At 36.9% G+C, this 11,483-nt stretch overlaps 1 pseudogene; it reads left to right on the top strand.

The window, feature by feature from the left end:
* Window positions 1-3,297: 3,297 nt before the first annotated feature.
* Window positions 3,298-3,743, top strand: LOC115295331 (annotated as a pseudogene).
* The last annotated feature ends 7,740 nt before the right edge of the window (window positions 3,744-11,483 follow it).

Raw genomic sequence — 11,483 nt, 5'->3', positions numbered from 1 at the left:
GGCAGTGCCACTGACTTTGCATTCAGTGAGGTTCTTTCCCAAATGCTTCCTAATTCCTGTTTATTGTCAGTCTTAATTTCCAGCATTATCTTTTCATTTACTTTAGACAGTGAATAGTGAGATTTATCAGCTGCTTCCCAGCCTTTCCAAACTGAATTATATATGTATGTTTTAGAACTATGGGGTGCCTGGGTGGCTCAGTCAGTTAAGCCTCCAACTTCTGCTCAGGTCATGATCTCACAGCTTGTGAGTTCGAGCCCTGTTTTGGGCTCTGTGCTGACAGCTCGGAGCCTGGAGCCTGCTTCCAATTCTGTGTCTCTGTCTCTCTGCCCTTCTCCCACTCGTGATCTCTCTCTCAAAAAAATAAACATAAATTTTTTTTTTAGAAATAATGCTCTGGTATCAGGGAATAAGGTTGATGAAACAAGAATAGTTAGTAGACTACATTCATGATTTTAACCCTAACTGAAAAATACTTAAACATTAGTAAGAAGATTAAATAGAAGAAGAAAGATTAAAGAGACATTTGGTGGTACAATGACAATACTCAGTAATCAGTTATTTGTCATGTGCGGGGAGATTGGTGAGTAGAAAAAGGGGCTGACAATAGCTAACAGATTCTAAGTTGCACTATTGATTGATTCAATAATTTAGTGTGTAGGGGGGTGGGTAAACAGGGAAAGAAATTTAAAATTTTAGCTTTTGACATGGTGAGCATATGGAGTCTCCATTTGAAGATATTCAAAAGGTGGTTGTAACTATGGATCTGTGGTTTAGGAGATCCGTTAGAACAGGAGCTATGGGTTGGGAATTACCCATGTGGAAGTAGGATTAGAGTGAATAAATGTTGTTTGTAAGGGGGCAGATGATAGGGAAAAGCAGTACTATAAGCAAGGAGATGAGTTAGAATGTTCAGTAGTCTAGGAAAGAAATTATCACTGATTTCTCCAGAACAGTAACAAAGTAAAAAGAAGTAAGGCTCAAATTTCAGGAAGCTTACTTTGAATGTACAATTAAAAACAAAGTAAGGAGATTAACTACCTAACTGGAAGAAATCATCTGTTTGGGCTGCAGAAAGTGTAACAGAACATAGAGCCTAAGGAAAGAAGTGAACATTGGAATGTCTAACATGTGTAGGAGGCAGAGATAAAGACCAGGCCAGAATCCAGAAATTTATAGGGGTCACAGTTTTCACAATAAGTGATTTTCATCTTATTTTCTGGTTGTTAATAAAGAAGAAGGTAGATTCGTTAAACTGATAAAAGTTTGGACGTTTTCTAGACAAGCATTGCAAAAGGACCAGGGATCATGTACTGGCAAAAACACAATAAAAATGCAAGGGTATAGGTTGTGTAGAGAAGCAACTAGAACAATGCACATTGGAGATAGTTAATATTCTAGGAGAGAAAAGTGAAGGGTAACGGAGACCTTAATTTGGTTGAAGATTACATGTCTTAGTTTTTGTAAAAGAAGTTTGGAGGAGGTAAGAGTGGCAATGAATGGTGAAAATGAGATGTTTGTATTTAGATTTCATTTATTCATTTTCTTTACATCTAGGCAATGCCAGGTATCAAGTGCAGACCACATATGAATGAACAAAATGTGGCTTTATTATCCGAAGCACAGAACAATAGGATAGTGAGACATTCTAGGATGTGATCTTTCCATTTTTGTCCATGTGGCCTAGCATCACCTAAATAGATCTATGCAGATTTCTTAGTTGTAGTTTGGCTATGGCCTGCTTTATCAGTGTAATAATTATCCTGTGTGCAATAACAGAGGTGGCTGGCATAAGGATGAACCCCAACAGTAAATAAATCAGGTGACTGTCTGATGCTGTTTGATGGCTGTAGGAAGAGTCTCCAACATCTTTATTATCTGTTTGCCTTGGCTGTGCTATCGGAAACGTTCCTTGGATTACTTTTCTTGCATTCACTTTCTTAGAAATATGAACCTCATGATGGCAGTGAATTCACAAGGTGAGAGTAACTTAGCAACGCCTCTACCCAGGCAGAAAAGAGTGACCAAGTCAAAGTGCTGGGTGCATGACTGGAAGATGAGAAGTATGGTGGTTACAGTAAAACCACAAATTATGATTGCGATTAGTTTTAATATAGGCTAGCGTTTTTATTTCTGGTGCCTTACAATTTAATAAAAATGAATTCCAAGAATGAGTCTAGCCACTTGTAATTTTGCTTCACTTTCAGCTTTGCAAAAGTTAGTAACATGTATATGTAAACATATTTTATATAAATGTAATATTTATAAACATTTAAAAATTTTTTTGATAGGTCAAATCACTTAATAAATGTAGCAAGTTAAACCAACTAGCAACCTAAATATTTTTGTTGGAGTGGCAATTTGAGTGTGCTTCTATGATGGTCTGTTTCCAAAGATAACTGCTTACTTTAAGTTCCTTTAGGGCAGAGATTTTGTTTTATTCATCATTTGGTACTCTGTGGTAAGGAAAGTGCTTTAAATATCATAGGTGATCAATGACTTTTATGACTGAACAGCAGAGAGTAAAATGTACATTCTAGGGGATCATTTCCATTGATAGAAATAAGAAACCTACTTCTTTCCCAGAACCCTTTCATGCAGTCTTGAAAATGAAAACTGTAAATTCTAATATGTAATTATTGGAATAAACATTTTGTGTTTTTTGTGACACCAAGTTAAGTAAGCACAAAAGTCTGGTCTTGACCAATTTGTGTGGCCAGAAAGATGGCACACTTTTTCCCATTGTCTCTAAAACCTTAGTCCTTTCATCTGAGCTCGAAGCTGCCGTTTTGGCAATAATGCCTTGGTTTTTGAGTAGAAGGACTTGGACCACAAACCTCCAGATTCAAGTTTTGTATATCCTGATGAAAATTCTCAAATTTCTCTACTGAATGTAAACAGATGTGTGATGTGTTTAAATTGAAACTTACTGAGTGTTGGCAAAGTTTTCCTCAAGTGAATAGGGTGATGCATTTGTATTGATCAAGTTGTTTGGGACATTAAAGTGATAAGACACACTAATCTAAACTTGGGATATACTAGCATGTCTGCCTCAGACCACTACCTGTCCTGCCACTTTTGCTCCTTCTGGACTTCTCTGGACTTTACTGTCCTTTTTACCTATTTACCTAACATTCAACCTAAATTCCCTTCATTTTGTGGTTTCTTTTATATTACATTCTTCACCCTCTCCATTTGCATCTTTCTAAAACTGTGTTCCAGGGTGACTACTCCAATCTAGATATAATGCTGATAACATTAAAAAATGAATTAAACTCTTTAGTCTTGGCTGCTGATATGCCATCCTGACTAGGGAAGACATGGAAACTTTGGGGCCACGTGACCATGGCCACAGCCAAATTGGAAAGTACTGGAGGCACCCCAGAGGCTGAGGTAATGCTGGTGGCATGCATCACCACAGGATCAACATTGGCAAATATCACCCAGGTTACTTTGGAGAAGTTGGCATGAGGCATTACCACTTAAAGAGGAACCAGAACTTCTGCCCAACTGTCAACCTTGATAAACTGTGAACCTTGATCAGTGAGAACACAAGAGTAAATGCTGCCCAAAACAAGAATGGAGCTGCTCCTATCATTGATGTGGTGTGATCAGGCTACTATAAAGTTTTGGGGAAGGGAAAGTTATCAAAATGGCCTGTCATCATGAAGGCCAAATTCGTCAGTAGAAGAGCAGAGGAGAAGATTAAGGGTGTGTGTGTGTGTTGGCTTGAAGCCACATGAAAGGAGTTTCATTAAATGCTAACAAGTGCTTTCCAAAAAAATAAATGGATTGAAAAATCTCCAGTGGACCTCATAAAGAGCACCATGTAGATATGGTTTATTCTTCCCAGAGTTTTTAACAAAAGACTTACAATCCCCATCTAGACAAATGTAGATATGATAACTGAAAAACAATATGTTGATATAATTCAATTATGAATTATTACTATTTGAACCTAGCAAATGAACGTCCTGAGTACATAAATCAAAACGAATTGCAAATTGGGGTAGAAATCAAGGATAACTGAAGTTATCCTTTGAAACTCAGAGTCAAAGGGAAAAATTCATCGTATTTCTAAACCAAAGTTTAATCTACCAAGAGGAAATCTTATTTAGGATAAAGCTAATAAACTCAGTGCATATTTAGGTGTGAATGGGTTTAGTTTTAGTAGCTATGCATAGGATTATGAAGTAAAATTGGGTAAAGCCAATATTTTTGGTGTCTAAAATACCAAACACACATAAAGTACAAACATCACATAAAGCACATGTAATGGTTAGTCTAAATTTTTAGTTTTTCCCATGTCTGTGGTAAAGAATCACTTCTCACTAGAGGTAGTTAACATAGGTGGGTCTCTCTTAAGCTAACTCTTTTATAAGCAAGTTATTTTAAATTATTTTTATTTTCTTTGAGATTTTATACTCCTTGTAAGCTAACATGTGACACACATGCTGGCAGAAGATATAAGACTCCTGGTTCAGAAACAAAGGAGCTTATTATCAGCAATAACAATAGCCAGAGTATTAGCATTTTCTTGTGCCTGTCCATGCAGCAGCAAGTGTTAAACTAGAGGTATCCTGAGAACAGGGAACCTGAATCTTTTTTTAAAAATATAATTTATTGTCAAATTGGCTAATATACTCTGTGTAAAGTGTGCTCTTGGTTTTGGGGGTAGATTCCCATGGTTCATCACTTACATACAACACCCAGTGCTCATCCCAACAAATGCCTTCCTCAATGCCCATCACCCATTTCCCCCTCTCTTCCACCCCCCCCCCCATCTGCCCTCAGTCTGTTCTCTGCATTTAAGAGTCTCTTATGATTTGCCTCCCTCCCTCTCTTTTATAATAGATGACAACTATTCCTGTTTTTTACTCTGAAGATAAACATGCTTTTTTTTATACATTTGCTTGATGGGAAACACTGTCTTAATTTTTCAAGGCTTTTTGTTTTACAAACGTCCTTGAAAAGTTATTCTGGAAAAATGATAGAAAGGGCCTCTGTGCTCAAAATATGGAAAAATGGAAGAGACCCATGAATTCTAGCCCAAAACAAATTTGACAAAAATGTGCCCCTTCTCTAGATTTCCTATGCTTAAACAATTGATGCTGAGAAGGTTTTCCTTTTATTCTGCCAGAACAATGATACTAATGTGACCTTAAATGGTGCAGACCATCTTAAGAGGATTTGACATTATTATCTTCTCTACTGGATAGCTACAATAGCAAACATACAGCCAAATGCTCCTTTAAACTGACGAATCTACCTGCCATTCAATATCTGTGCCCCCTGACCCCAAAAAAGATTCTGGCAGGCTCGCTTCATTCATTCACATCCAAGATATCAATAACATAAACATTTCACTACATCCCACCTTCCACTCTAATTTCTGAGCAGTTCATGATCCCTTTAGCTTCTGACTTTTTGCCTTCTTTCCTGTGTGTGTTTTTACATTTCTTTTTTGAATCTTCTGTTTAATAATATTCTTTTGGTAGTGACTGGTAATCCCTGTGATAGTATAGGTGCTTGCCCCTTGGCTTACATTTGTTGTCCAGTGCTCTGCAAAACAAATCTGATCCAGCCAGGCCTCCTGGATTCTCTCTCATGCCTGATAACTGGTCCAAAGGGTTCAAGTCCACACCCAGTTTTCACTAGCCTTTATGAAAAGAAGTCAGACTCTGCCCAAAGTATGAACACCTGTGAGATTTCCAACAGAATGCCATCAAGCTTTTACTTGATTTGTATCTTCTGAATTAATAATACAGTCAAAAGAATCAACTAGTAACATATATTTGGGAGTTAAGATCCAGCTCTTGGATTAAAACTGATTTCAGTGTGGATCAGATATATATGCATTAAGTAGTGTAGAGAATACATCATTTTCATAAGACATGTGGAGCTGTCCAATCCTAAGTGTTTCATATATGATCTGGGACCTAGAGATGGAAATTTTGTAAGGAAAGACCACAAATAATAGAAAATATATACTTTGAATATAATAAATATAGCTTCCCTACCCCATACAAAAATTTGTGATCGTTAAGCATGGGGAAAACATGATTTGAGGACTGACATAATGTCAATGTTAACAAAAATATAGATTTTATTAATCTATTCATGTATTTGTTCTGTCTTTCCTTATGGTCTTGACCTTCCACTCACAATTTCCTTATGTTAATTTTTATATTAATTTTTTCATATTATTTTACATAGTCTTCCAAATTGTGAATTAAAGCAAGATATGGACATATACATAACATCTTCATTGATTTTGTTTCTGTTTATCTAATTCACCTGGATTGGAATACTTTGAAATAAAACAAGACTTTAGCTATATGTGCTATAGATTCTAGGTTCTTTTATTCTCCTATCAGAGTGCAAGGAGAGTGTATTGTACTTAGAAATACTACCTCAGTTTGTCAATATAAGAATTCCTGCAGGTTATTTAGAAGTCAGAAAGTCATAGAATTATAGTAAATATCAAAGACTTGGGAATTAGAAATAAACATTTTTTTTTCTGAACAAAGGAAAAACTGAGCTCCTGGGGAGTAAAAATACTCTGATACAAATAAACTTGATACAGCTGTACAATTCATTAATAACAAAGCCAGGACCTTCATTCAAGTCTCCTTACTCAAATTCAACATTTCTTTCCTATCACCTGCTGTGATTATTTTATCTGGATATTGAAAATTAAATTGGACTGGAAGAATTAAAAAATGAAAGCCTATCCTACTTAACAAAAGACAAAATGATACTCTTACAGAATGTGGAGTTAATGCCTACTGAATTACTTGGGGAAAATTGAACTTATAACCAGTATGTAGAGACAGGTCACCAGGTTAAAAAGTGAGTCAGAGATCTTTAAAATGCTGGATATGGGGGGGCCTGTGTGGCTTAATCAGCTGAGTGTCTGACTCTTAGTTTTGGCTCAGGTCATGATCCCAGGGTGATGAGATTGAGTCCTGAATCAGACTCCGTGCTGAGGATGGAGCCTGCTTAAGATTCTTTCTCTCTCTCTGCCCATTTCCCTATTCATGCCCTTTCTCTAAAAAGTATAGTAATAGTAAAATAAAATATAAAATGCTGGATATTTTGTGACCAATAGACTTTGAAGTTATAAAAGTCAGATAAAGATAATGAAACCTCATACCACAGCACATAAATTGATTGCTCCAGGGATCCAGCACCTCCTTCTCTTTCTCCTTCCCTCTCCCTCATGAAGTAATTTATTGGCCCTTAGAACTGTTTTCACAATTTATTCAAAGTGTTGCTGCCAGAGTCCCATCCCATTTGGCAGAAGTGAGGGAACAAAGCCCCCAACAACTGCACTGCTTTCCACAAAGAAGTTGACTCCCACTGTCTTTTCATTTCTGGCTTTAAGCAATGATGGATTGCAGAATCAGATGCAGAGTTGCAGAGAAGTCTTGATAACAACTTAGAATGATGACCATTGCTTGCTTACTCTGTCAGGTTTCTGTTTTCTCTGAAAGTTTACTAGGTATTCTTCTAAGCACTAACAAAAGATTCTTAGTGGCATCTTCATGGGTACCGAGTTCTCTCTGGCAGCAATGGAGCTACTAGCCCTCCAGAAAACCAGACTGATATTTCTGTAAGTCTATTAACTTATTTCATTGGATGCTAGTACATGTCAGTTACTCTAAGAATTCCCTTGGCAACTCTTTTGTATTTGAACCTGATCTGAAAATAAAAATCACTCAGTCTTACAAGCAATCAAACTGACGGGAGTATGCTTTCTATAGCAGGAAGATCACATACACACCAGGAATCAGACTTTCTGGGTTTGAGTACAGGCTCAGCTGCTCAAACTGTGCTGACCTGAATAAGTCACTCCTCAGCTTTACTCTATTATCCATAAAATGAAACAATACTTCCTTCTCTTCCTACAGCAAAGCAGTGTGTGAGAATTGTATGGGAAGATGTGAATGAAGGCTCTTCTAAAAACTGGATAGCACTTTGCCAATGGGAGTTATCACTATCACCATGTGAAGACAGTGGGGGCTGGGGGTGGGGATTAGAGAACAGTGTGCCAGAAGCAACTGGTGAAAAATGTCAGCTTCAATTTGCATTCAAGTTATTGTGTATTTATTCATATCAGCTCTGTAATATTGCTTTTTGCTCTTGTGATGAAGAATTATTGCCTTTTCATCAGGACATTCATCATCATTGACTATGGTAAGCATAGAGTTGTAGAAAGTACATATATGATGATGTTTATGAAGACAGACTTTCTGATGTTGAGAGATGTACCCAAGAAGAAGATATTTTTCAAACCATACTCATGTGCGATATTGTTAACTTAAAATTCTGTGCAGTATCTTGAACTAAAGTGAAAAAAGGCTGAAATAGAACTCATGGGACCTAGGTTCAAGTTTTGCCAGCCCTGAATAACAAGGCTGATGATGACAATCAGGATAATAATGATAATAGTAGTAATATCAATAATTTGTATTGAGTAGTTAGGTAGTATGGTAGGTGCTTTGCATACATTAAATTATTTAATCATCTTAACTACTTTATCAGGTAGGTACTATAATGATCCCCATATTATAGATGAGTTGACTGGGAATCAGAGAATCATACATAGAAATCATTGGTAATAAAAGCCAAAATCTAATCTTTTAAAAAATGTTTATTTATATTGAGAGAGAGAGAGAGAGAGAGAGAGAGAGAGAGCTCATGAGTGTGTGCAGGAGAGGGGCAGAGAGAGAGGGAGAGAGAATCCCAAGCAGGCTCAGCTCCACGCTGTCAATGCAGAACCCAACATGGGGCTTGATCTCATAAACCATTAGATCATGAACTGAGATGAAATCAAGAATTGAAAGCTTAACCGACTGAGCCACTCAGATGTCTTTCCCTCCCCTTTTTTTAAATATTTAAAACCTATGTGTTTACTGAATATTGCCTCAAAGTTGCTGTGGCTTGGTCATTTCCTTTGTAAAATGCTAGGCTTAAGGTAAATTCTCATGAAATTTTTTTCTGACTCTATAATTTTGTAGCTATGATTTATTTTTAAAATTGCTTAACAGAATACAGAATTTCTAAAACATATTTTGGGTATTTTATACCTCTAGAGTAAAAAAAAAAGAAATAACATCACCTGAATTTCCCAACATATGTTTATTGCCATTTGAATCATTTAATGTCTAGCCCTGCTAGTCCTCTTTGCAGAATAGGCAGAGATCCAGACGGGATTTTTTTCAAAATTAAATTATTGTATTTACTAAGTTAAGAATGCATTTTTATTTATTTTTATTATTAAATTTTTTTAACATTTATTTATTGCTGAAAGATAGAGAGAGACAGAACATGAGCAGGGGAGGTACACAGAGGGAGGGAGACAGAATCTGAAGCAGGCTCCAGGCTCTGAGCTGTCAGCACAGAGCCCTATGTAGGCTCAATCCCACAAACTAGGAGATCATGACCTGCGCTGAAGTCAGACCCTTAACTGACTGAGCCACCCAGGCACCCCAAGAATGCATTTTTAAGTGAAAAAAGTGTGAAGATGAGGCATTGAGGAGCAAGTAAAAGAAGTTGAGGAAGATCAGGCACTGGAAATACCAGTCAAAGGACCCATTTTATTTTATTTTATTTTATTTTATTATTTTATTTTATTTTATTGTCTGTAGTAGTCTTTATTTATTTCTTAAATAGTTTATTACCAAATTGGTTTCATATAACACCAGTGCTCTTCCCCACAAGTTACTCTCTCCATACCATCACCCCCCTTCCTTTCCCCTGCCCCCTTCAGCCCTCAGTTTATTTTCAGTATTCAAGAGTCTCTCATGAGTTGTCTCACTCCCTCTCCCCAACTCTTTTCCTCACCTTTCCCCTTCCCATGGTCCCCTGTTAGGTTTCTCCTGTTAGACCTATGAGTGAAAACATATGGTATCTGTCTTTCTCTGCCTGACTTACTTCACTTAGCATGACACTCTCGAGGTCCATCCACATTGCTACAAATGGCCAGATTTCATTCTTTCTCATTGCCATGTAGTATTCCATTGTGTGTGTGTGGGTATATATATATATATATATATATATATATATATATATATACACCACATCTTCTTTATCCATTCATCAGTTGATGGACATTTAGGCTCTTTCCATGATTTAAAACCTGCTTCTCCATCAATGAAAGAGTAAGGTGAGTTATTCAATGACATAGTTATACAATGGAAATGTAGAAAATGTTTGAGTTGAAAGGGGTCTCAGGGAATATCTAGTCCCACAATTTTATTTTACAGTTAATGGAAGAGTGGAATAGAGAAAGATTAAGACCTTAGATTCTGATATATCCCCTTTTATATCTTTATTTATTTGCTACTTACTAAGTATTTGACTTTTCACAAATTATTTAACTTCTGTGAGGCTTTTCAAAGAGTGAGAATAGTACCCTTTATCTCACTAAGATATATGTAAAGCAGGTAGGATGATATTGAATGTCTAATAAAAATCTATAAAAATTAGTTCTCTCCCCACTTAACTATCTGATCCTTTGTGAGAGTCCCAAGTTCCACGTTACCAACCTCCTCTGTCCTCCGACCTCTACAATGACCAATGCTAACTGGGCCCATTGTGGATTTGTCCCACTCTGCTAAAGAGGGTGGAAATGCCTGCTTTGTTTCTTCTTCAAATGCCCCTACCCACCTTGAGGTGCCACCGTGAAAAAAAAAAGGCATTATTCAGCAAGAAAGAGAGAAAGGAACAGGGAACTTTTATATTCCAAACAAAACAAAACAGAAGAATTGGTCTCATCTTTTGGTCCCTCCTGGGAACTTCTTTCTTTAATTTCCTGTTTTCCCTGATTCCTTATCTTTGTCTATGCACCCAATGAACAGCATTACAGTTTGCCATCTTAATACTTTTAAAGAGTCATTCAAGGGCTTCTTTTTTTTTTTTTTTTAAATTGAAGCAACACTTCATATTTTTTATTTTCTACCATAAATTATTTTTTTCATAATATTTTATTGTCAAATTGTTTTCCATACAACACCCAGTGCTCTTCCCCATAAGTGCCCTCCACCATCACCACCACCTGTTTTCCTCCCTCCCCCTTTCCCTTCAACTCTCAGTTCATTTTGAGCATTCAATAGTCTCTCAAGTTTTGCATCCCTCTCTCTCCCCAACTCTCTTTCCCTCTTCTGCTCCCCCTGGTTCTCCATTAGGTTTCTCCTGTTTTCCTGTTAGATCTATGAGTGCAAACATATGGTTTCTGTCCTTCTCTGCCTGGCTTATTTCACTTAGCATGACACCCTCAAGGTCCATCCACTTTCCTACAAATGGCCATATTTCATTCTTTCTCATTGCCATGTAGTACTCCATCGTGTATATATACTACATCTTTTTGATCCACTCATCAGGTGATGGACATTTAGGCTCTTTCCATGTTTTGGCTATTGTTGACATTGCTGCTATGAACATTGGGGTACATGTGCTCCTATGCATCAGAATTTCTG

The sequence above is a fragment of the Suricata suricatta genome, chromosome 7 (genome assembly GCF_006229205.1).
Source record: "Suricata suricatta isolate VVHF042 chromosome 7, meerkat_22Aug2017_6uvM2_HiC, whole genome shotgun sequence".
Lineage (NCBI taxonomy): Eukaryota > Metazoa > Chordata > Mammalia > Carnivora > Herpestidae > Suricata > Suricata suricatta.
This window is presented reverse-complemented; position numbering and strand designations above follow the sequence as displayed.